This window comes from Mesoplodon bidens (genome assembly GCF_964165515.1).
Source record: "Mesoplodon bidens genome assembly, contig: HAP1_SCAFFOLD_59, whole genome shotgun sequence".
NCBI lineage: Eukaryota > Metazoa > Chordata > Mammalia > Artiodactyla > Ziphiidae > Mesoplodon > Mesoplodon bidens.
Window position 1 is genome coordinate 2,411,559 of NW_027671484.1, and position 27,807 is coordinate 2,439,365.

Here is a 27,807-nt window from a genome sequence, read left to right on the forward strand (position 1 = left end):
TCATAAGATATGACTTATGAAGATCCTGTAAACATGGCTACACATGAACTGAGTTAGGAAAGAGACCAGAGTCTCACATTTAGAAAACACTCTTATGCCTGCTTAAGGGGATAGGAGAGGTGGGGTGATTCATAAAACCAGAGTTTGATATAAGCACAGGTACCATTTCCATAACCAACTGTGGAATAGACAAGACCTACACCTTCCTCAGTGAAAGGGACTCAAAACCCCATATTTCCCGCAGAGGAATAGATCTGACTAGTAAGAATATTAAAACCTATGTATTGATATGTCTCTGTAAGGGAATCAAGTGTGTCTAGACTGGCATAAACATGGCAGAGAGAATCAGCTCAAACCCACTATAAAAAGGGATTTCAAAGGCAAAACCAAAAAACAGGGAAATTCTTTAACATTTCCTTCAGGGTCTCTGATGAAACCTGGAAAAACCCTGTCTACAATGACAGCTGGATGTGGCATAAGGCTGGACACTTGGGACTGAGAGGATTGGTGAGATTGGGTGAGCAAATGCAGACCCTTTAAAGCAAAAATCCATGGCCCCCATTCCATGGGTCCCAACTCTCCAGGTTGAAGGGAATATTACTACAGCTATAACATGTACGGGAAACCTAGAGAATGGACACACTGTGAATACAAAAGGTTTCTAAAACTCAACGAGTAGTCCCTCTCCTGGTGCTCCGGTTTGACTTTCCAACTGCTTTACTATCAATCTCCCAACTTGGAGAGACAGCCCCTTTAACCTCCTGGTTCTCACAGGTTGCCAATTTGGCAGAGGATGGAAGGGAAGCGGGAGAACCAATGAGAGAGTAGCTGTTAGGCATTTGGACGGGCACATGTCACTCTAATTTCCCGGCAGGAAGAAGAATTAACCAGAGTCTCAGCCACCCACCGGGAACCAGTATAGGTCCTGAACCAAAATTTTGGACTTGCGTACAGCTCACAAAAAACGAGTTGGAAAATGGAGCTCAGGGCCACAGCAATTCACAAACTGGCAGAGTAATAAAGGACAACTATCGTCCAAAAATCTGTTGAGGGAAGGCAACGAGGCAGACTTGAAAGCCAGGCAGAATAGCAGGAAACAGATTTCAAGAGGTACGTTGGAATCGCCTTGAAAGCACAGGAAGAGGGGCACAACTTCGACAATGACGCAGTTGGCCAAAAAGGGCGTATGCGTTTTCTCCTGAATATATTCAGGAGAAAACGCATACGCCCTTTTTGGCCAAACAAGCAAGCGGGCAATGCAAATCTGCACAACAAAGAAGTATCACTTCCCAACGGTCAAAAGGGACATCCACAAAATGTGTACAAACCAGAAAGGCAAGACTGGCCCTGGAGAACAGGGAGCCTTGTTATGCTGATGGGCGGGATGTAAATTGCCAACTGCCTCACTGGAGGAGTGCATTGCGTTCCCTAAAACAAGTAAACAACAGAGCTACAGAGCCAAGGGCACTTCCAGTCTAGGGAATATACATTGGGAAAACTGAAAATCAATAAGACAGAGCCACCCCCAAATTTAGGGCTGCACTGCTTACAAGAACCTCAACTTGGGTACACCTTAAATATCCCAGGAAATATAAAAATGGTTCAAAAAACTGTGGTATTTATGTCCGATGGAATATCCCTCAGCCATGAAATCAATGTCATAAGACCAGGAGCAGCAAAGTGAGTGGATTCATGTACGATGATTCTAAGTGAAATAAGTCACACAGAAAAAGAAACTTATCATAAGATATCACTTATGAAGATCCTGTAAACATGGCTACACATGAACTGAGTTAGGAAAGAGACCAGAGTCTCACATTTAGAAAACACTCTTATGCCTGCTTAAGGGGAAAGGAGAGGTGGGGTGATTCATAAAACCAGAGTTTGATATAAGCACAGGTACCATTTCCAAAACCAACTGTGGAATAGACAAGACCTACACCTTCCTCAGTGAAAGGGACTCAAAACCCCATATTTCCCGCAGAGGAATAGATCTGACTAGTAAGAATCTTAAAACCTATGTATTGATATGTCTCTGTAAGGGAATCAAGTGTGTCTAGACTGGCATAAACATGGCAGAGAGAATCAGCTCAAACCCACTATAAAAAGGGATTTCAAAAGCAAAACCAAAAAACAGGGAAATTCTTTACATTTCCTTCAGGGTCTCTGATGAAACCTGGAAAAACCCTGTCTACAATGACAGCTGGATGTGGCATAAGGCTGGACACTTGGGACTGAGAGGATTGGTGAGATTGGGTGAGCAAATGCAGACCCTTTAAAGCAAAAATGCATGGCCCCCATTCCACGGGTCCCAACTCTCCAGGTTGAAGGGAGTATTACTACAGCTATAACATGTACGGGAAACCTAGAGAATGGACACACTGTGAATACAAAAGGTTTCTAAAACTCAACGAGTAGTCCATCTCCTGGTGCTCCGGTTTGACTTTCCAACTGCTTTACTATCAATCTCCCAACTTGGAGAGACAGCCCCTTTAACCTCCTGGTTCGCACAGGTTGCCAATTTGGCAGAGGATGGAACGGAAGAGGGAGAACCAATGAGAGAGTAGCTGTTAGGCATTTGGACGGGCACATGTCACTCTAATTTCCCGGCAGGAAGAAGAATTAACCAGAGTCTCAGCCAACCACCGGGAACCAGTATAGGTCCTGAACCAAAATTTTGGACTTGCGTACAGCTCACAAAAAACGAGTTGGAAAATGGAGCTCAGGGCCACAGCAATTCACAAACTGGCAGAGTAATAAAGGACAACTATCGTCCAAAAATCTGTTGAGGGAAGGCAACGAGGCAGACTTGAAAGCCAGGCAGAATAGCAGGAAACAGATTTCAAGAGGTACGTTGGAATCGCCTTGAAAGCACAGGAAGAGGGGCACAACTTCGACAATGACGCAGTTGGCCAAAAAGGGTTTATGCGTTTTCTCCTGAATATATTCAGGAGAAAACGCATACGCCCTTTTTGGCCAAACAAGCAAGCGGGCAATGCAAATCTGCACTACAAAGAAGTATCACTTCCCACCGGTCAAAAGGGACATCCACAAAATGTGTAAAAACCAGAAAGGCAAGTCTGGCCCTGGAGAACAGGGAGCCTTGTTATGCTGATGGGCGGGATGTAAATTGCCAACTGCCTCACTGGAGGAGTGCATTGCGTTCCCTAAAACAAGTAAACAACAGAGCTACAGAGCCAAGGGCACTTCCAGTCTAGGGAATATACATTGGGAAAACTGAAAATCAATAAGACAGAGCCACCCGAAAATTTAGGGCTGCACTGCTTACAAGAACCTCAACTTGGGTACACCTTAAATATCCCAGGAAATATAAAAATGGTTCAAAAAACTGTGGTATTTATGTCCGATGGAATATCCCTCAGCCATGAAATCAATGTCATAAGACCAGGAGCAGCAAAGTGAGTGGATTCAGGTACGATGATTCTAAGTGAAATAAGTCACACAGAAAAAGAAACTTATCATAAGATATCACTTATGAAGATCCTGTAAACATGGCTACACATGAACTGAGTTAGGAAAGAGACCAGAGTCTCACATTTAGAAAACACTCTTATGCCTGCTTAAGGGAAAGGAGAGGTGGGGTGATTCATAAAACCAGAGTTTGATATAAGCACAGGTACCATTTCCATAACCAACTGTGGAATAGACAAGACCTACACCTTCCTCAGTGAAAGGGACTCAAAACCCCATATTTCCCGCAGAGGAATAGATCTGACTAGTAAGAATCTTAAAACCTATGTATTGATATGTCTCTGTAAGGGAATCAAGTGTGTCTAGACTGGCATAAACATGGCAGAGAGAATCAGCTCAAACCCACTATAAAAAGGGATTTCAAAGGCAAAACCAAAAAACAGGGAAATTCTTTAACATTTCCTTCAGGGTCTCTGATGAAACCTGGAAAAACCCTGTCTACAATGACAGCTGGATGTGGCATAAGGCTGGACACTTGGGACTGAGAGGATTGCTGAGATTGGGTGAGCAAATGCAGACCCTTTAAAGCAAAAATGCATGGCCCCCATTCCATGGGTCCCAACTCTCCAGGTTGAAGGGAATATTACTACAGCTATAACATGTACGGGAAACCTAGAGAATGGACACACTGTGAATACAAAAGGTTTCTAAAACTCAACGAGTAGTCCCTCTCCTGGTGCTCCGGTTTGACTTTCCAACTGCTTTACTATCAATCTCCCAACTTGGAGAGACAGCCCCTTTAACCTCCTGGTTCTCAAAGGTTGCCAATTTGGCAGAGGATGGAAGGGAAGCGGGAGAACCAATGAGAGAGTAGCTGTTAGGCATTTGGACGGGCACATGTCACTCTAATTTCCCGGCAGGAAGAAGAATTAACCAGAGTCTCAGCCACCCACCGGGAACCAGTATAGGTCCTGAACCAAAATTTTGGACTTGCGTACAGCTCACAAAAAACGAGTTGGAAAATGGAGCTCAGGGCCACAGCAATTCACAAACAGGCAGAGTAATAAAGGACAACTATCGTCCAAAAATCTGTTGAGGGAAGGCAACGAGGCAGACTTGAAACCCAGGCAGAATAGCAGGAAACAGATTTCAAGAGGTACGTTGGAATCGCCTTGAAAGCACAGGAAGAGGGGCACAACTTCGACAATGACGCAGTTGGCCAAAAAGGGCATATGCGTTTTCTCCTGAATATATTCAGGAGAAAACGCATACGCCCTTTTTGGCCAAACAAGCAAGCGGGCAATGCAAATCTGCACAACAAAGAAGTATCACTTCCCAACGGTCAAAAGGGACATCCACAAAATGTGTACAAACCAGAAAGGCAAGACTGGCCCTGGAGAACAGGGAGCCTTGTTATGCTGATGGGCGGGATGTAAATTGCCAACTGCCTCACTGGAGGAGTTCATTGCGTTCCCTAAAACAAGTAAACAACAGAGCTACAGAGCCAAGGGCACTTCCAGTCTAGGGAATATACATTGGGAAAACTGAAAATCAATAAGACAGAGCCACCCGAAAATTTAGGGCTGCACTGCTTACAAGAACCTCAACTTGGGTACACCTTAAATATCCCAGGAAATATAAAAATGGTTCAAAAAACTGTGGTATTTATGTCCGATGGAATATCCCTCAGCCATGAAATCAATGTCATAAGACCAGGAGCAGCAAAGTGAGTGGATTCAGGTACGATGATTCTAAGTGAAATAAGTCACACAGAAAAAGAAACTTATCATAAAATATCACTTATGAAGATCCTGTAAACATGGCTACACATGAACTGATTTAGGAAAGAGACCAGAGTCTCACATTTAGAAAACACTCTTATGCCTGCTTAAGGGGAAAGGAGAGGTGGGGTGATTCATAAAACCAGAGTTTGATATAAGCACAGGTACCATTTCCATAACCAACTGTGGAATAGACAAGACCTACACCTTCCTCAGTGAAAGGGACTCAAAACCCCATATTTCCCGCAGAGGAATAGATCTGACTAGTAAGAATCTTAAAACCTATGTATTGATATGTCTCTGTAAGGGAATCAAGTGTGTCTAGACTGGCATAAACATGGCAGAGAGAATCAGCTCAAACCCACTATAAAAAGGGATTTCAAAGGCAAAACCAAAAAACAGGGAAATTCTTTAACATTTCCTTCAGGGTCTCTGATGAAACCTGGAAAAACCCTGTCTACAATGACAGCTGGATGTGGCATAAGGCTGGACACTTGGGACTGAGATGATTGGTGAGATTGGGTGAGCAAATGCAGACCCTTTAAAGCAAAAATGCATGGCCCCCATTCCATGGGTCCCAACTCTCCAGGTTGAAGGGAATATTACTACAGCTATAACATGTACGGGAAACCTAGAGAATGGACACACTGTGAATACAAAAGGTTTCTAAAACTCAACGAGTAGTCCCTCTCCTGGTGCTCCGGTTTGACTTTCCAACTGCTTTACTATCAATCTCCCAACTTGGAGAGACAGCCCCTTTAACCTCCTGGTTCTCAAAGGTTGCCAATTTGGCAGAGGATGGAAGGGAAGCGGGAGAACCAATGAGAGAGTAGCTGTTAGGCATATGGACGGGCACATGTCACTCTAATTTCCCGGCAGGAAGAAGAATTAACCAGAGTCTCAGCCACCCACCGGGAACCAGTATAGGTCCTGAACCAAAATTTTGGACTTGCGTACAGCTCACAAAAAACGAGTTGGAAAATGGAGCTCAGGGCCACAGCAATTCACAAACTGGCAGAGTAATAAAGGACAACTATCGTCCAAAAATCTGTTGAGGGAAGGCAACGAGGCAGACTTGACAGCCAGGCAGAATAGCAGGAAACAGATTTCAAGAGGTACGTTGGAATCGCCTTGAAAGCACAGGAAGAGGGGCACAACTTCGACAATGACGCAGTTGGCCAAAAAGGGCGTATGCGTTTTCTCCTGAATATATTCAGGAGAAAACGCATACGCCCTTTTTGGCCAAACAAGCAAGCGGGCAATGCAAATCTGCACTACAAAGAAGTATCACTTCCCACCGGTCAAAAGGGACATCCACAAAATGTGTAAAAACCAGAAAGGCAAGACTGGCCCTGGAGAACAGGGAGCCTTGTTATGCTGATGGGCGGGATGTAAATTGCCAACTGCCTCACTGGAGGAGTGCATTGCATTCCCTAAAACAAGTAAACAACAGAGCTACAGAGCCAAGGGCACTTCCTGTCTAGGGAATATACATTGGGAAAACTGAAAATCAATAAGACAGAGCCACCCCCAAATTTAGGGCTGCACTGCTTACAAGAACCTCAACTTGGGTACACCTTAAATATCCCAGGAAATATAAAAATGGTTCAAAAAACTGTGGTATTTATGTCCGATGGAATATCCCTCAGCCATGAAATCAATGTCATAAGACCAGGAGCAGCAAAGTGAGTGGATTCATGTACGATGATTCTAAGTGAAATAAGTCACGCAGAAAAAGAAACTTATCATAAGATATCACTTATGAAGATCCTGTAAACATGGCTACACATGAACTGAGTTAGGAAAGAGACCAGAGTCTCACATTTAGAAAACACTCTTATGCCTGCTTAAGGGGAAAGGAGAGGTGGGGTGATTCATAAAACCAGAGTTTGATATAAGCACAGGTACCATTTCCAAAACCAACTGTGGAATAGACAAGACCTACACCTTCCTCAGTGAAAGGGACTCAAAACCCCATATTTCCCGCAGAGGAATAGATCTGACTAGTAAGAATCTTAAAACCTATGTATTGATATGTCTCTGTAAGGGAATCTAGTGTGTCTAGACTGGCATAAACATGGCAGAGAGAATCAGCTCAAACCCACTATAAAAAGGGATTTCAAAATCAAAACCAAAAAACAGGGAAATTCTTTACATTTCCTTCAGGGTCTCTGATGAAACCTGGAAAAACCCTGTCTACAATGACAGCTGGATGTGGCATAAGGCTGGACACTTGGGACTGAGAGGATTGGTGAGATTGGGTGAGCAAATGCAGACCCTTTAAAGCAAAAATGCATGGCCCCCATTCCATGGGTCCCAACTCTCCAGGTTGAAGGGAGTATTACTACAGCTATAACATGTACGGGAAACCTAGAGAATGGACACACTGTGAATACAAAAGGTTTCTAAAACTCAACGAGTAGTCCCTCTCCTGGTGCTCCGGTTTGACTTTCCAACTGCTTTACTATCAATCTCCCAACTTGGAGAGACAGCCCCTTTAACCTCCTGGTTCGCACAGGTTGCCAATTTGGCAGAGGATGGAACGGAAGAGGGAGAACCAATGAGAGAGTAGCTGTTAGGCATTTGGACGGGCACATGTCACTCTAATTTCCCGGCAGGAAGAAGAATTAACCAGAGTCTCAGCCAACCACCGGGAACCAGTATAGGTCCTGAACCAAAACTTTGGACTTGCGTACAGCTCACAAAAAACGTGTTGGAAAATGGAGCTAAGAGCCACAGCAATTCACAAACTGGCAGAGTAACAAAGGACAACTATCGTCCAAAAATCTGTTGAGGGAAGGCAACGAGGCAGACTTGAAAGCCAGGCAGAATAGCAGGAAACAGATTTCAAGAGGTACGTTGGAATCGCCTTGAAAGCACAGGAAGAGGGGCACAACTTCGACAATGACGCAGTTGGCCAAAAAGGGCGTATGCGTTTTCTCCTGAATATATTCAGGAGAAAACGCATACGCCCTTTTTGGCCAAACAAGCAAGCGGGCAATGCAAATCTGCACTACAAAGGAGTATCACTTCCCACCGGTCAAAAGGGACATCCACAAAATGTGTAAAAACCAGAAAGGCAAGACTGGCCCTGGAGAACAGGGAGCCTTGTTATGCTGATGGGCGGGATGTAAATTGCCAACTGCCTCACTGGAGGAGTGCATTGCGTTCCCTAAAACAAGTAAAAAACAGAGCTACAGAGCCAAGGGCACTTCCAGTCTAGGGAATATACATTGGGAAAACTGAAAATCAATAAGACAGAGCCACCCCCAAATTTAGGGCTGCACTGCTTACAAGAACCTCAACTTGGGTACACCTTAAATATCCCAGGAAATATAAAAATGGTTCAAAAAACTGTGGTATTTATGTCCGATGGAATATCCCTCAGCCATGAAATCAATGTCATAAGACCAGGAGCAGCAAAGTGAGTGGATTCAGGTACGATGATTCTAAGTGAAATAAGTCACACAGAAAAAGAAACTTATCATAAGATATGACTTATGAAGATCCTGTAAACATGGCTACACATGAACTGAGTTAGGAAAGAGACCAGAGTCTCACATTTAGAAAACACTCTTATGCCTGCTTAAGGGGATAGGAGAGGTGGGGTGATTCATAAAACCAGAGTTTGATATAAGCACAGGTACCATTTCCATAACCAACTGTGGAATAGACAAGACCTACACCTTCCTCAGTGAAAGGGACTCAAAACCCCATATTTCCCGCAGAGGAACAGATCTGACTAGTAAGAATCTTAAAACCTATGTATTGATATGTCTCTGTAAGGGAATCAAGTGTGTCTAGACTGGCATAAACATGGCAGAGAGAATCAGCTCAAACCCACTATAAAAAGGGATTTCAAAGGCAAAACCAAAAAACAGGGAAATTCTTTAACATTTCCTTCAGGGTCTCTGATGAAACCTGGAAAAACCCTGTCTACAATGACAGCTGGATGTGGCATAAGGCTGGACACTTGGGACTGAGAGGATTGGTGAGATTGGGTGAGCAAATGCAGACCCTTTAAAGCAAAAATGCATGGCCCCCATTCCATGGGTCCCAACTCTCCAGGTTGAAGGGAATATTACTACAGCTATAACATGTACGGGAAACCTAGAGAATGGACACACTGTGAATACAAAAGGTTTCTAAAACTCAACGAGTAGTCCCTCTCCTGGTGCTCCGGTTTGACTTTCCAACTGCTTTACTATCAATCTCCCAACTTGGAGAGACAGCCCCTTTAACCTCCTGGTTCGCACAGGTTGCCAATTTGGCAGAGGATGGAAGGGAAGCGGGAGAACCAATGAGAGAGTAGCTGTTAGGAATTTGGACGGGCACATGTCACTCTAATTTCCCGGCAGGAAGAAGAATTAACCAGAGTCTCAGCCACCCACCGGGAACCAGTATAGGTCCTGAACCAAAATTTTGGACTTGCGTACAGCTCACAAAAAACGAGTTGGAAAATGGAGCTCAGGGCCACAGCAATTCACAAACTGGCAGAGTAATAAAGGACAACTATCGTCCAAAAATCTGTTGAGGGAAGGCAACGAGGCAGACTTGAAAGCCAGGCAGAATAGCAGGAAACAGATTTCAAGAGGTACGTTGGAATCGCCTTGAAAGCACAGGAAGAGGGGCACAACTTCGACAATGACGCAGTTGGCCAAAAAGGGCGTATGCGTTTTCTCCTGAATATATTCAGGAGAAAACGCATACGCCCTTTTTGGCCAAACAAGCAAGCGGGCAATGCAAATCTGCACTACAAAGAAGTATCAATTCCCACCGGTCAAAAGGGACATCCACAAAATGTGTAAAAACCAGAAGGCAAGACTGGCCCTGGAGAACAGGGAGCCTTGTTATGCTGATGGGCGGGATGTAAATTGCCAACTGCCTCACTGGAGGAGTGCATTGCGTTCCCTAAAACAAGTAAACAACAGAGCTACAGAGCCAAGGGCACTTCCAGTCTAGGGAATATACATTGGGAAAACTGAAAATCAATAAGACAGAGCCACCCCCAAATTTAGGGCTGCACTGCTTACAAGAACCTCATCTTGGGTACACCTTAAATATCCCAGGAAATATAAAAATGGTTCAAAAAACTGTGGTATTTATGTACGATGGAATATCCCTCAGCCATGAAATCAATGTCATAAGACCAGGAGCAGCAAAGTGAGTGGATTCAGGTACGATGATTCTAAGTGAAATAAGTCACACAGAAAAAGAAACTTATCATAAGATATGACTTATGAAGATCCTGTAAACATGGCTACACATGAACTGAGTTAGGAAAGAGACCAGAGTCTCACATTTAGAAAACACTCTTATGCCTGCTTAAGGGGAAAGGAGAGGTGGGGTGATTCATAAAACCAGAGTTTGATATAAGCACAGGTACCATTTCCAAAACCAACTGTGGAATAGACAAGACCTACACCTTCCTCAGTGAAAGGGACTCAAAACCCCATATTTCCCGAAGAGGAATAGATCTGACTAGTAATAATCTTAAAACCTATGTATTGATATGTCTCTGTAAGGGAATCAAGTGTGTCTAGACAGGCATAAACATGGCAGAGAGAATCAGCTCAAACCCACTATAAAAAGGGATTTCAAAAGCAAAACCAAAAAACAGGGAAATTCTTTACATTTCCTTCAGGGTCTCTGATGAAACCTGGAAAAACCCTGTCTACAATGACAGCTGGATGTGGCATAAGGCTGGACACTTGGGACTGAGAGGATTGGTGAGATTGGGTGAGCAAATGCAGACCCTTTAAAGCAAAAATGCATGGCCCCCATTCCATGGGTCCCAACTCTCCATGTTGAAGGGAATATTACTACAGCTATAACATGTACGGGAAACCTAGAGAATGGACACACTGTGCATACAAAAGGTTTCTAAAACTCAACGAGTAGTCCCTCTCCTGGTGCTCCGGTTTGACTTTCCAACTGCTTTACTATCAATCTCCCAACTTGGAGAGACAGCCCCTTTAACCTCCTGGTTCGCACAGGTTGCCAATTTGGCAGAGGATGGAAGGGAAGCGGGAGAACCAATGAGAGAGTAGCTGTTAGGCATTTGGACGGGCACATGTCACTCTAATTTCCCGGCAGGAAGAAGAATTAACCAGAGTCTCAGCCACCCACCGGGAACCAGTATAGGTCCTGAACCAAAATTTTGGACTTGCGTACAGCTCACAAAAAACGAGTTGGAAAATGGAGCTCAGGGCCACAGCAATTCACAAACTGGCAGAGTAATAAAGGACAACTATCGTCCAAAAATCTGTTGAGGGAAGGCAACGAGGCAGACTTGAAAGCCAGGCAGAATAGCAGGAAACAGATTTCAAGAGGTACGTTGGAATCGCCTTGAAAGCACAGGAAGAGGGGCACAACTTCGACAATGACGCAGTTGGGCAAAAAGGGCGTATGCGTTTTCTCCTGAATATATTCAGGAGAAAACGCATACGCCCTTTTTGACCAAACAAGCAAGCGGGCAATGCAAATCTGCACTACAAAGAAGTATCAATTCCCACCGGTCAAAAGGGACATCCACAAAATGTGTAAAAACCAGAAGGCAAGACTGGCCCTGGAGAACAGGGAGCCTTGTTATGCTGATGGGCGGGATGTAAATTGCCAACTGCCTCACTGGAGGAGTGCATTGCGTTCCCTAAAACAAGTAAACAACAGAGCTACAGAGCCAAGGGCACTTCCAGTCTAGGGAATATACATTGGGAAAACTGAAAATCAATAAGACAGAGCCACCCCCAAATTTAGGGCTGCACTGCTTACAAGAACCTCATCTTGGGTACACCTTAAATATCCCAGGAAATATAAAAATGGTTCAAAAAACTGTGGTATTTATGTACGATGGAATATCCCTCAGCCATGAAATCAATGTCATAAGACCAGGAGCAGCAAAGTGAGTGGATTCAGGTACGATGATTCTAAGTGAATTAAGTCACGCAGACAAAGAAACTTATCATAAGATATCACTTATGAAGATCCTGTAAACATGGCTACACATGAACTGAGTTAGGAAAGAGACCAGAGTCTCACATTTAGAAAACACTCTTATGCCTGCTTAAGGGGAAAGGAGAGGTGGGGTGATTCATAAAACCAGAGTTTGATATAAGCACAGGTACCATTTCCAAAACCAACTGTGGAATAGACAAGACCTACACCTTCCTCAGTGAAAGGGACCCAAAACCCCATATTTCCCGCAGAGGAATAGATCTGACTAGTAAGAATCTTAAAACCTATGTATTGATATGTCTCTGTAAGGGAATCAAGTGTGTCTAGACTGGCATAAACATGGCAGAGAGAATCAGCTCAAACCCACTATAAAAAGGGATTTCAAAAGCAAAACCAAAAAACAGGGAAATTCTTTACATTTCCTTCAGGGTCTCTGATGAAACCTGGAAAAACCCTGTCTACAATGACAGCTGGATGTGGCATAAGGCTGGACACTTGGGACTGAGAGGATTGGTGAGATTGGGTGAGCAAATGCAGACCCTTTAAAGCAAAAATGCATGGCCCCCATTCCATGGGTCCCAACTCTCCAGGTTGAAGGGAGTATTACTACAGCTATAACATGTACGGGAAACCTAGAGAATGGACACACTGTGAATACAAAAGGTTTCTAAAACTCAACGAGTAGTCCCTCTCCTGGTGCTCCGGTTTGACTTTCCAACTGCTTTACTATCAATCTCCCAACTTGGAGAGACAGCCCCTTTAACCTCCTGGTTCGCACAGGTTGCCAATTTGGCAGAGGATGGAAGGGAAGAGGGAGAACCAATGAGAGAGTAGCTGTTAGGCATTTGGACGGGCACATGTCACTCTAATTTCCCGGCAGGAAGAAGAATTAACCAGAGTCTCAGCCAACCACCGGGAACCAGTATAGGTCCTGAACCAAAATTTTGGACTTGCGTACAGCTCACAAAAAACGTGTTGGAAAATGGAGCTAAGAGCCACAGCAATTCACAAACTGGCAGAGTAATAAAGGACAACTATCGTCCAAAAATCTGTTGAGGGAAGGCAACGAGGCAGACTTGAAAGCCAGGCAGAATAGCAGGAAACAGATTTCAACAGGTACGTTGGAATCGCCTTTAAAGCACAGGAAGAGGGGCACAACTTCGACAATGACGCAGTTGGCCAAAAAGGGCGTATGCGTTTTCTCCTGAATATATTCAGGAGAAAACGCATACGCCCTTTTTGGCCAAACAAGCAAGTGGGCAATGCAAATCTGCACTACAAAGAAGTATCACTTCCCACCGGTCAAAAGGGACATCCACAAAATGTGTAAAAACCAGAAAGGCAAGACTGGCCCTGGAGAACAGGGAGCCTTGTTATGCTGATGGGCGGGATGTAAATTGCCAACTGCCTCACTGGAGGAGTGCATTGCGTTCCCTAAAACAAGTAAACAACAGAGCTACAGAGCCAAGGGCACTTCCAGTCTAGGGAATATACCTTGGGAAAACTGAAAATCAATAAGACAGAGCCACCCCCAAATTTAGGGCTGCACTGCTTAGAAGAACCTCAACTTGGGTACACCTTAAATATCCCAGGAAATATAAAAATGGTTCAAAAAACTATGGTATTTATGTCCGATGGAATATCCCTCAGCCATGAAATAAATGTCATAAGACCAGGAGCAGCAAAGTGAGTGGATTCAGGTACGATGATTCTAAGTGAAATAAGTCACACAGAAAAAGAAACTTATCATAAGATATCACTTATGAAGATCCTGTAAACATGGCTACACATGAACTGAGTTAGGAAAGAGACCAGAGTCTCACATTTAGAAAACACTCTTATGCCTGCTTAAGGGGATAGGAGAGGTGGGGTGATTCATAAAACCAGAGTTTGATATAAGCACAGGTACCATTTCCATAACCAACTGTGGAATAGACAAGACCTACACCTTCCTCAGTGAAAGGGACTCAAAACCCCATATTTCCCGCAGAGGAATAGATCTGACTAGTAAGAATCTTAAAACCTATGTATTGATATGTCTCTGTAAGGGAATCAAGTGTGTCTAGACTGGCATAAACATGGCAGAGAGAATCAGCTCAAACCCACTATAAAAAGGGATTTCAAAGGCAAAACCAAAAAACAGGGAAATTCTTTAACATTTCCTTCAGGGTCTCTGATGAAACCTGGAAAAACCCTGTCTACAATGACAGCTGGATGTGGCATAAGGCTGGACACTTGGGACTGAGAGGATTGGTGAGATTGGGTGAGCAAATGCAGACCCTTTAAAGCAAAAATGCATGGCCCCCATTCCATGGGTCCCAACTCTCCAGGTTGAAGGGAATATTACTACAGCTATAACATGTACGGGAAACCTAGAGAATGGACACACTGTGAATACAAAAGGTTTCTAAAACTCAAGGAGTAGTCCCTCTCCTGGTGCTCCGGTTTGACTTTCCAACTGCTTTACTATCAATCTCCCAACTTGGAGAGACAGCCCCTTTAACCTCCTGGTTCTCACAGGTTGCCAATTTGGCAGAGGATGGAAGGGAAGCGGGAGAACCAATGAGAGAGTAGCTGTTAGGCATTTGGACGGGCACATGTCACTCTAATTTCCCGGCAGGAAGAAGAATTAACCAGAGTCTCAGCCACCAACGGGAACCAGTATCGGTCCTGAACCAAAATTTTGGACTTGCGTACAGCTCACAAAAAACGAGTTGGAAAATGGAGCTCAGGGCCACAGCAATTCACAAACTGGCAGAGTAATAAAGGACAACTATCGTCCAAAAATCTGTTGAGGGAAGGCAACGAGGCAGACTTGACAGCCAGGCAGAATAGCAGGAAACAGATTTCAAGAGGTACGTTGGAATCGCCTTGAAAGCACAGGAAGAGGGGCACAACTTCGACAATGACGCAGTTGGCCAAAAAGGGCGTATGCGTTTTCTCCTGAATATATTCAGGAGAAAACGCATACGCCCTTTTTGGCCAAACAAGCAAGCGGGCAATGCAAATCTGCACTACAAAGAAGTATCAATTCCCACCGGTCAAAAGGGACATCCACAAAATGTGTAAAAACCAGAAGGCAAGACTGGCCCTGGAGAACAGGGAGCCTTGTTATGCTGATGGGCTGGATGTAAATTGCCAACTGCCTCACTGGAGGAGTGCATTGCGTTCCCTAAAACAAGTAAACAACAGAGCTACAGAGCCAAGGGCACTTCCAGTCTAGGGAATATACATTGGGAAAACTGAAAATCAATAAGACAGAGCCACCCCCAAATTTAGGGCTGCACTGCTTACAAGAACCTCATCTTGGGTACACCTTAAATATCCCAGGAAATATAAAAATGGTTCAAAAAACTGTGGTATTTATGTACGATGGAATATCCCCCAGCCATGAAATCAATGTCATAAGACCAGGAGCAGCAAAGTGAGTGGATTCAGGTACGATGATTCTAAGTGAAATAAGTCACACAGAAAAAGAAACTTATCATAAGATATGACTTATGAAGATCCTGTAAACATGGCTACACATGAACTGAGTTAGGAAAGAGACCAGAGTCTCACATTTAGAAAACACTCTTATGCCTGCTTAAGGGGAAAGGAGAGGTGGGGTGATTCATAAAACCAGAGTTTGATATAAGCACAGGTACCATTTCCAAAACCAACTGTGGAATAGACAAGACCTACACCTTCCTCAGTGAAAGGGACTCAAAACCCCATATTTCCCGAAGAGGAATAGATCTGACTAGTAAGAATCTTAAAACCTATGTATTGATATGCCTCTGTAAGGGAATCAAGTGTGTCTAGACAGGCATAAACATGGCAGAGAGAATCAGCTCAAACCCACTATAAAAAGGGATTTCAAAAGCAAAACCAAAAAACAGGGAAATTCTTTACATTTCCTTCAGGGTCTCTGATGAAACCTGGAAAAACCCTGTCTACAATGACAGCTGGATGTGGCATAAGGCTGGACACTTGGGACTGAGAGGATTGGTGAGATTGGGTGAGCAAATGCAGACCCTTTAAAGCAAAAATGCATGGCCCCCATTCCATGGGTCCCAACTCTCCAGGTTGAAGGGAATATTACTACAGCTACAACATGTACGGGAAACCTAGAGAATGGACACACTGTGAATACAAAAGGTTTCTAAAACTCAACGAGTAGTCCCTCTCCTGGTGCTCCGGTTTGACTTCCAACTGCTTTACTATCAATCTCCCAACTTGGAGAGACAGCCCCTTTAACCTCCTGGTTCTCACAGGTTGCCAATTTGGCAGAGGATGGAAGGGAAGCGGGAGAACCAATGAGAGAGTAGCTGTTAGGCATTTGGACGGGCACATGTCACTCTAATTTCCCGGCAGGAAGAAGAATTAACCAGAGTCTCAGCCACCCACCGGGAACCAGTATAGGTCCTGAACCAAAATTTTGGACTTGCGTACAGCTCACAAAAAACGAGTTGGAAAATGGAGCTCAGGGCCACAGCAATTCACAAACTGGCAGAGTAATAAAGGACAACTATCGTCCAAAAATCTGTTGAGGGAAGGCAACGAGGCAGACTTGAAAGCCAGGCAGAATAGCAGGAAACAGATTTCAACAGGTACGTTGGAATCGCCTTGAAAGCACAGGAAGAGGGGCACAACTTCGACAATGACGCAGTTGGCAAAAAAGGGCGTATGCGTTTTCTCCTGAATATATTCAGGAGAAAACGCATACGCCCTTTTTGGCCAAACAAGCAAGCGGGCAATGCAAATCTGCACTACAAAGAAGTATCACTTCCCACCGGTCAAAAGGGACATCCACAAAATGTGTAAAAACCAGAAAGGCAAGACTGGCCCTGGAGAACAGGGAGCCTTGTTATGCTGATGGGCGGGATGTAAATTGCCAACTGCCTCACTGGAGGAGTGCATTGCGTTCCCTAAAACAAGTAAAAAACAGAGCTACAGAGCCAAGGGCACTTCCAGTCTAGGGAATATACATTGGGAAAACTGAAAATCAATAAGACAGAGCCACCCCCAAATTTAGGGCTGCACTGCTTACAAGAACCTCAACTTGGGTACACCTTAAATATCCCAGGAAATATAAAAATGGTTCAAAAAACTGTGGTATTTATGTCCGATGGAATATCCCTCAGCCATGAAATCAATGTCATAAGACCAGGAGCAGCAAAGTGAGTGGATTCAGGTACGATGATTCTAAGTGAAATAAGTCACACAGAAAAAGAAACTTATCATAAGATATGACTTATGAAGATCCTGTAAACATGGCTACACATGAACTGAGTTAGGAAAGAGACCAGAGTCTCACATTTAGAAAACACTCTTATGCCTGCTTAAGGGGATAGGAGAGGTGGGGTGATTCATAAAACCAGAGTTTGATATAAGCACAGGTACCATTTCCATAACCAACTGTGGAATAGACAAGACCTACACCTTCCTCAGTGAAAGGGACTCAAAACCCCATATTTCCCGCAGAGGAATAGATCTGACTAGTAAGAATCTTAAAACCTATGTATTGATATGTCTCTGTAAGGGAATCAAGTGTGTCTAGACTGGCATAAACATGGCAGAGAGAATCAGCTCAAACCCACTATAAAAAGGGATTTCAAAGGCAAAACCAAAAAACAGGGAAATTCTTTAACATTTCCTTCAGGGTCTCTGATGAAACCTGGAAAAACCCTGTCTACAATGACAGCTGGATGTGGCATAAGGCTGGACACTTGGGACTGAGAGGATTGGTGAGATTGGGTGAGCAAATGCAGACCCTTTAAAGCAAAAATGCATGGCCCCCATTCCATGGGTCCCAACTCTCCAGGTTGAAGGGAATATTACTACAGCTATAACATGTACGGGAAACCTAGAGAATGGACACACTGTGAATACAAAAGGTTTCTAAAACTCAACGAGTAGTCCCTCTCCTGGTGCTCCGGTTTGACTTTCCAACTGCTTTACTATCAATCTCCCAACTTGGAGAGACAGCCCCTTTAACCTCCTGGTTCGCACAGGTTGCCAATTTGGCAGAGGATGGAAGGGAAGCGGGAGAACCAATGAGAGAGTAGCTGTTAGGAATTTGGACGGGCACATGTCACTCTAATTTCCCGGCAAGAAGAAGAATTAACCAGAGTCTCAGCCACCCACCGGGAACCAGTATAGGTCCTGAACCAAAATTTTGGACTTGCGTACAGCTCACAAAAAACGAGTTGGAAAATGGAGCTCAGGGCCACAGCAATTCACAAACTGGCAGAGTAATAAAGGACAACTATCGTCCAAAAATCTGTTGAGGGAAGGCAACGAGGCAGACTTGAAAGCCAGGCAGAATAGCAGGAAACAGATTTCAAGAGGTACGTTGGAATCGCCTTGAAAGCACAGGAAGAGGGGCACAACTTCGACAATGACGCAGTTGGCCAAAAAGGGCGTATGCGTTTTCTCCTGAATATATTCAGGAGAAAACGCATACGCCCTTTTTGGCCAAACAAGCAAGCGGGCAATGCAAATCTGCACTACAAAGAAGTATCAATTCCCACCGGTCAAAAGGGACATCCACAAAATGTGTAAAAACCAGAAGGCAAGACTGGCCCTGGAGAACAGGGAGCCTTGTTATGCTGATGGGCGGGATGTAAATTGCCAACTGCCTCACTGGAGGAGTGCATTGCGTTCCCTAAAACAAGTAAACAACAGAGCTACAGAGCCAAGGGCACTTCCAGTCTAGGGAATATACATTGGGAAAACTGAAAATCAATAAGACAGAGCCACCCCCAAATTTAGGGCTGCACTGCTTACAAGAACCTCATCTTGGGTACACCTTAAATATCCCAGGAAATATAAAAATGGTTCAAAAAACTGTGGTATTTATGTCCGATGGAATATCCCTCAGCCATGAAATCAATGTCATAAGACCAGGAGCAGCAAAGTGAGTGGATTCAGGTACGATGATTCTAAGTGAAATAAGTCACACAGAAAAAGAAACTTATCATAAGATATGACTTATGAAGATCCTGTAAACATGGCTACACATGAACTGAGTTAGGAAAGAGACCAGAGTCTCACATTTAGAAAACACTCTTATGCCTGCTTAAGGGGAAAGGAGAGGTGGGGTGATTCATAAAACCAGAGTTTGATATAAGCACAGGTACCATTTCCAAAACCAACTGTGGAATAGACAAGACCTACACCTTCCTCAGTGAAAGGGACTCAAAACCCCATATTTCCCGAAGAGGAATAGATCTGACTAGTAATAATCTTAAAACCTATGTATTGATATGTCTCTGTAAGGGAATCAAGTGTGTCTAGACAGGCATAAACATGGCAGAGAGAATCAGCTCAAACCCACTATAAAAAGGGATTTCAAAAGCAAAACCAAAAAACAGGGAAATTCTTTACATTTCCTTCAGGGTCTCTGATGAAACCTGGAAAAACCCTGTCTACAATGACAGCTGGATGTGGCATAAGGCTGGACACTTGGGACTGAGAGGATTGGTGAGATTGGGTGAGCAAATGCAGACCCTTTAAAGCAAAAATGCATGGCCCCCATTCCATGGGTCCCAACTCTCCAGGTTGAAGGGAATATTACTACAGCTATAACATGTACGGGAAACCTAGAGAATGGACACACTGTGAATACAAAAGGTTTCTAAAACTCAACGAGTAGTCCCTCTCCTGGTGCTCCGGTTTGACTTTCCAACTGCTTTACTATCAATCTCCCAACTTGGAGAGACAGCCCCTTTAACCTCCTGGTTCGCACAGGTTGCCAATTTGGCAGAGGATGGAAGGGAAGAGGGAGAACCAATGAGAGAGTAGCTGTTAGGCATTTGGACGGGCACATGTCACTCTAATTTCCCGGCAGGAAGAAGAATTAACCAGAGTCTCAGCCAACCACCGGGAACCAGTATAGGTCCTGAACCAAAATTTTGGACTTGCGTACAGCTCACAAAAAACGTGTTGGAAAATGGAGCTAAGAGCCACAGCAATTTACAAACTGGCAGAGTAATAAAGGACAACTATCGTCCAAAAATCTGTTGAGGGAAGGCAACGAGGCAGACTTGAAAGCCAGGCAGAATAGCAGGAAACAGATTTCAACAGGTACGTTGGAATCGCCTTTAAAGCACAGGAAGAGGGGCACAACTTCGACAATGACGCAGTTGGCCAAAAAGGGCGTATGCGTTTTCTCCTGAATATATTCAGGAGAAAACGCATACGCCCTTTTTGGCCAAACAAGCAAGCGGGCAATGCAAATCTGCACTACAAAGAAGTATCACTTCCCACCGGTCAAAAGGGACATCCACAAAATGTGTAAAAACCAGAAAGGCAAGACTGGCCCTGGAGAACAGGGAGCCTTGTTATGCTGATGGGCGGGATGTAAATTGCCAACTGCCTCACTGGAGGAGTGCATTGCGTTCCCTAAAACAAGTAAACAACAGAGCTACAGAGCCAAGGGCACTTCCAGTCTAGGGAATATACCTTGGGAAAACTGAAAATCAATAAGACAGAGCCACCCCCAAATTTAGGGCTGCACTGCTTAGAAGAACCTCAACTTGGGTACACCTTAAATATCCCAGGAAATATAAAAATGGTTCAAAAAACTATGGTATTTATGTCCGATGGAATATCCCTCAGCCATGAAATAAATGTCATAAGACCAGGAGCAGCAAAGTGAGTGGATTCAGGTACGATGATTCTAAGTGAAATAAGTCACACAGAAAAAGAAACTTATCATAAGATATCACTTATGAAGATCCTGTAAACATGGCTACACATGAACTGAGTTAGGAAAGAGACCAGAGTCTCACATTTAGAAAACACTCTTATGCCTGCTTAAGGGGATAGGAGAGGTGGGGTGATTCATAAAACCAGAGTTTGATATAAGCACAGGTACCATTTCCATAACCAACTGTGGAATAGACAAGACCTACACCTTCCTCAGTGAAAGGGACTCAAAACCCCATATTTCCCGCAGAGGAATAGATCTGACTAGTAAGAATCTTAAAACCTATGTATTGATATGTCTCTGTAAGGGAATCAAGTGTGTCTAGACTGGCATAAACATGGCAGAGAGAATCAGCTCAAACCCACTATAAAAAGGGATTTCAAAGGCAAAACCAAAAAACAGGGAAATTCTTTAACATTTCCTTCAGGGTCTCTGATGAAACCTGGAAAAACCCTGTCTACAATGACAGCTGGATGTGGCATAAGGCTGGACACTTGGGACTGAGAGGATTGGTGAGATTGGGTGAGCAAATGCAGACCCTTTAAAGCAAAAATGCATGGCCCCCATTCCATGGGTCCCAACTCTCCAGGTTGAAGGGAATATTACTACAGCTATAACATGTACGGGAAACCTAGAGAATGGACACACTGTGAATACAAAAGGTTTCTAAAACTCAAGGAGTAGTCCCTCTCCTGGTGCTCCGGTTTGACTTTCCAACTGCTTTACTATCAATCTCCCAACTTGGAGAGACAGCCCCTTTAACCTCCTGGTTCTCACAGGTTGCCAATTTGGCAGAGGATGGAAGGGAAGCGGGAGAACCAATGAGAGAGTAGCTGTTAGGCATTTGGACGGGCACATGTCACTCTAATTTCCCGGCAGGAAGAAGAATTAACCAGAGTCTCAGCCACCAACGGGAACCAGTATAGGTCCTGAACCAAAATTTTGGACTTGCGTACAGCTCACAAAAAACGAGTTGGAAAATGGAGCTCAGGGCCACAGCAATTCACAAACTGGCAGAGTAATAAAGGACAACTATCGTCCAAAAATCTGTTGAGGGAAGGCAACGAGGCAGACTTGACAGCCAGGCAGAATAGCAGGAAACAGATTTCAAGAGGTACGTTGGAATCGCCTTGAAAGCACAGGAAGAGGGGCACAACTTCGACAATGACGCAGTTGGCCAAAAAGGGCGTATGCGTTTTCTCCTGAATATATTCAGGAGAAAACGCATACGCCCTTTTTGGCCAAACAAGCAAGCGGGCAATGCAAATCTGCACTACAAAGAAGTATCAATTCCCACCGGTCAAAAGGGACATCCACAAAATGTGTAAAAACCAGAAGGCAAGACTGGCCCTGGAGAACAGGGAGCCTTGTTATGCTGATGGGCTGGATGTAAATTGCCAACTGCCTCACTGGAGGAGTGCATTGCGTTCCCTAAAACAAGTAAACAACAGAGCTACAGAGCCAAGGGCACTTCCAGTCTAGGGAATATACATTGGGAAAACTGAAAATCAATAAGACAGAGCCACCCCCAAATTTAGGGCTGCACTGCTTACAAGAACCTCATCTTGGGTACACCTTAAATATCCCAGGAAATATAAAAATGGTTCAAAAAACTGTGGTATTTATGTACGATGGAATATCCCCCAGCCATGAAATCAATGTCATAAGACCAGGAGCAGCAAAGTGAGTGGATTCAGGTACGATGATTCTAAGTGAAATAAGTCACACAGAAAAAGAAACTTATCATAAGATATGACTTATGAAGATCCTGTAAACATGGCTACACATGAACTGAGTTAGGAAAGAGACCAGAGTCTCACATTTAGAAAACACTCTTATGCCTGCTTAAGGGGAAAGGAGAGGTGGGGTGATTCATAAAACCAGAGTTTGATATAAGCACAGGTACCATTTCCAAAACCAACTGTGGAATAGACAAGACCTACACCTTCCTCAGTGAAAGGGACTCAAAACCCCATATTTCCCGAAGAGGAATAGATCTGACTAGTAAGAATCTTAAAACCTATGTATTGATATGCCTCTGTAAGGGAATCAAGTGTGTCTAGACAGGCATAAACATGGCAGAGAGAATCAGCTCAAACCCACTATAAAAAGGGATTTCAAAAGCAAAACCAAAAAACAGGGAAATTCTTTACATTTCCTTCAGGGTCTCTGATGAAACCTGGAAAAACCCTGTCTACAATGACAGCTGGATGTGGCATAAGGCTGGACACTTGGGACTGAGAGGATTGGTGAGATTGGGTGAGCAAATGCAGACCCTTTAAAGCAAAAATGCATGGCCCCCATTCCATGGGTCCCAACTCTCCAGGTTGAAGGGAATATTACTACAGCTATAACATGTACGGGAAACCTAGAGAATGGACACACTGTGAATACAAAAGGTTTCTAAAACTCAACGAGTAGTCCCTCTCCTGGTGCTCCGGTTTGACTTTCCAACTGCTTTACTATCAATCTCCCAACTTGGAGAGACAGCCCCTTTAACCTCCTGGTTCGCACAGGTTGCCAATTTGGCAGAGGATGGAAGGGAAGAGGGAGAACCAATGAGAGAGTAGCTGTTAGGCATTTGGACGGGCACATGTCACTCTAATTTCCCGGCAGGAAGAAGAATTAACCAGAGTCTCAGCCAACCACCGGGAACCAGTATAGGTCCTGAACCAAAATTTTGGACTTGCGTACAGCTCACAAAAAACGTGTTGGAAAATGGAGCTAAGAGCCACAGCAATTTACAAACTGGCAGAGTAATAAAGGACAACTATCGTCCAAAAATCTGTTGAGGGAAGGCAACGAGGCAGACTTGAAAGCCAGGCAGAATAGCAGGAAACAGATTTCAACAGGTACGTTGGAATCGCCTTTAAAGCACAGGAAGAGGGGCACAACTTCGACAATGACGCAGTTGGCCAAAAAGGGCGTATGCGTTTTCTCCTGAATATATTCAGGAGAAAACGCATACGCCCTTTTTGGCCAAACAAGCAAGCGGGCAATGCAAATCTGCACTACAAAGAAGTATCACTTCCCACCGGTCAAAAGGGACATCCACAAAATGTGTAAAAACCAGAAAGGCAAGACTGGCCCTGGAGAACAGGGAGCCTTGTTATGCTGATGGGCGGGATGTAAATTGCCAACTGCCTCACTGGAGGAGTGCATTGCGTTCCCTAAAACAAGTAAACAACAGAGCTACAGAGCCAAGGGCACTTCCAGTCTAGGGAATATACCTTGGGAAAACTGAAAATCAATAAGACAGAGCCACCCCCAAATTTAGGGCTGCACTGCTTAGAAGAACCTCAACTTGGGTACACCTTAAATATCCCAGGAAATATAAAAATGGTTCAAAAAACTATGGTATTTATGTCCGATGGAATATCCCTCAGCCATGAAATAAATGTCATAAGACCAGGAGCAGCAAAGTGAGTGGATTCAGGTACGATGATTCTAAGTGAAATAAGTCACACAGAAAAAGAAACTTATCATAAGATATCACTTATGAAGATCCTGTAAACATGGCTACACATGAACTGAGTTAGGAAAGAGACCAGAGTCTCACATTTAGAAAACACTCTTATGCCTGCTTAAGGGGATAGGAGAGGTGGGGTGATTCATAAAACCAGAGTTTGATATAAGCACAGGTACCATTTCCATAACCAACTGTGGAATAGACAAGACCTACACCTTCCTCAGTGAAAGGGACTCAAAACCCCATATTTCCCGCAGAGGAATAGATCTGACTAGTAAGAATCTTAAAACCTATGTATTGATATGTCTCTGTAAGGGAATCAAGTGTGTCTAGACTGGCATAAACATGGCAGAGAGAATCAGCTCAAACCCACTATAAAAAGGGATTTCAAAGGCAAAACCAAAAAACAGGGAAATTCTTTAACATTTCCTTCAGGGTCTCTGATGAAACCTGGAAAAACCCTGTCTACAATGACAGCTGGATGTGGCATAAGGCTGGACACTTGGGACTGAGAGGATTGGTGAGATTGGGTGAGCAAATGCAGACCCTTTAAAGCAAAAATGCATGGCCCCCATTCCATGGGTCCCAACTCTCCAGGTTGAAGGGAATATTACTACAGCTATAACATGTACGGGAAACCTAGAGAATGGACACACTGTGAATACAAAAGGTTTCTAAAACTCAAGGAGTAGTCCCTCTCCTGGTGCTCCGGTTTGACTTTCCAACTGCTTTACTATCAATCTCCCAACTTGGAGAGACAGCCCCTTTAACCTCCTGGTTCTCACAGGTTGCCAATTTGGCAGAGGATGGAAGGGAAGCGGGAGAACCAATGAGAGAGTAGCTGTTAGGCATTTGGACGGGCACATGTCACTCTAATTTCCCGGCAGGAAGAAGAATTAACCAGAGTCTCAGCCACCAACGGGAACCAGTATAGGTCCTGAACCAAAATTTTGGACTTGCGTACAGCTCACAAAAAACGAGTTGGAAAATGGAGCTCAGGGCCACAGCAATTCACAAACTGGCAGAGTAATAAAGGACAACTATCGTCCAAAAATCTGTTGAGGGAAGGCAACGAGGCAGACTTGACAGCCAGGCAGAATAGCAGGAAACAGATTTCAAGAGGTACGTTGGAATCGCCTTGAAAGCACAGGAAGAGGGGCACAACTTCGACAATGACGCAGTTGGCCAAAAAGGGCGTATGCGTTTTCTCCTGAATATATTCAGGAGAAAACGCATACGCCCTTTTTGGCCAAACAAGCAAGCGGGCAATGCAAATCTGCACTACAAAGAAGTATCAATTCCCACCGGTCAAAAGGGACATCCACAAAATGTGTAAAAACCAGAAGGCAAGACTGGCCCTGGAGAACAGGGAGCCTTGTTATGCTGATGGGCTGGATGTAAATTGCCAACTGCCTCACTGGAGGAGTGCATTGCGTTCCCTAAAACAAGTAAACAACAGAGCTACAGAGCCAAGGGCACTTCCAGTCTAGGGAATATACATTGGGAAAACTGAAAATCAATAAGACAGAGCCACCCCCAAATTTAGGGCTGCACTGCTTACAAGAACCTCATCTTGGGTACACCTTAAATATCCCAGGAAATATAAAAATGGTTCAAAAAACTGTGGTATTTATGTACGATGGAATATCCCCCAGCCATGAAATCAATGTCATAAGACCAGGAGCAGCAAAGTGAGTGGATTCAGGTACGATGATTCTAAGTGAAATAAGTCACACAGAAAAAGAAACTTATCATAAGATATGACTTATGAAGATCCTGTAAACATGGCTACACATGAACTGAGTTAGGAAAGAGACCAGAGTCTCACATTTAGAAAACACTCTTATGCCTGCTTAAGGGGAAAGGAGAGGTGGGGTGATTCATAAAACCAGAGTTTGATATAAGCACAGGTACCATTTCCAAAACCAACTGTGGAATAGACAAGACCTACACCTTCCTCAGTGAAAGGGACTCAAAACCCCATATTTCCCGAAGAGGAATAGATCTGACTAGTAAGAATCTTAAAACCTATGTATTGATATGCCTCTGTAAGGGAATCAAGTGTGTCTAGACAGGCATAAACATGGCAGAGAGAATCAGCTCAAACACACTATAAAAAGGGATTTCAAAAGCAAAACCAAAAAACAGGGAAATTCTTTACATTTCCTTCAGGGTCTCTGATGAAACCTGGAAAAACCCTGTCTACAATGACAGCTGGATGTGGCATAAGGCTGGACACTTGGGACTGAGAGGATTGGTGAGATTGGGTGAGCAAATGCAGACCCTTTAAAGCAAAAATGCATGGCCCCCATTCCATGGGTCCCAACTCTCCAGGTTGAAGGGAATATTACTACAGCTACAACATGTACGGGAAACCTAGAGAATGGACACACTGTGAATACAAAAGGTTTCTAAAACTCAACGAGTAGTCCCTCTCCTGGTGCTCCGGTTTGACTTCCAACTGCTTTACTATCAATCTCCCAACTTGGAGAGACAGCCCCTTTAACCTCCTGGTTCTCACAGGTTGCCAATTTGGCAGAGGATGGAAGGGAAGCGGGAGAACCAATGAGAGAGTAGCTGTTAGGCATTTGGACGGGCACATGTCACTCTAATTTCCCGGCAGGAAGAAGAATTAACCAGAGTCTCAGCCACCCACCGGGAACCAGTATAGGTCCTGAACCAAAATTTTGGACTTGCGTACAGCTCACAAAAAACGAGTTGGAAAATGGAGCTCAGGGCCACAGCAATTCACAAACTGGCAGAGTAATAAAGGACAACTATCGTCCAAAAATCTGTTGAGGGAAGGCAACGAGGCAGACTTGAAAGCCAGGCAGAATAGCAGGAAACAGATTTCAACAGGTACGTTGGAATCGCCTTGAAAGCACAGGAAGAGGGGCACAACTTCGACAATGACGCAGTTGGCCAAAAAGGGCGTATGCGTTTTCTCCTGAATATATTCAGGAGAAAACGCATACGCCCTTTTTGGCCAAACAAGCAAGCGGGCAATGCAAATCTGCACAACAAAGAAGTATCACTTCCCAACGGTCAAAAGGGACATCCACAAAATGTGTAAAAACCAGAAGGCAAGACTGGCCCTGGAGAACAGGGAGCCTTGTTATGCTGATGGGCGGGATGTAAATTGCCAACTGCCTCACTGGAGGAGTGCACTGCGTTCCCTAAAACAAGTAAACAACAGAGCTACAGAGCCAAGGGCACTTCCAGTCTAGGGAATATACATTGGGAAAACTGAAAATCAATAAGACAGAGCCACCCCCAAATTTAGGGCTGCACTGCTTACAAGAACCTCAACTTGGGTACACCTTAAATATCCCAGGAAATATAAAAATGGTTCAAAAAACTGTGGTATTTATGTCCGATGGAATATCCCTCAGCCATGAAATCAATGTCATAAGACCAGGAGCAGCAAAGTGAGTGGATTCATGTACGATGATTCTAAGTGAAATAAGTCACACAGA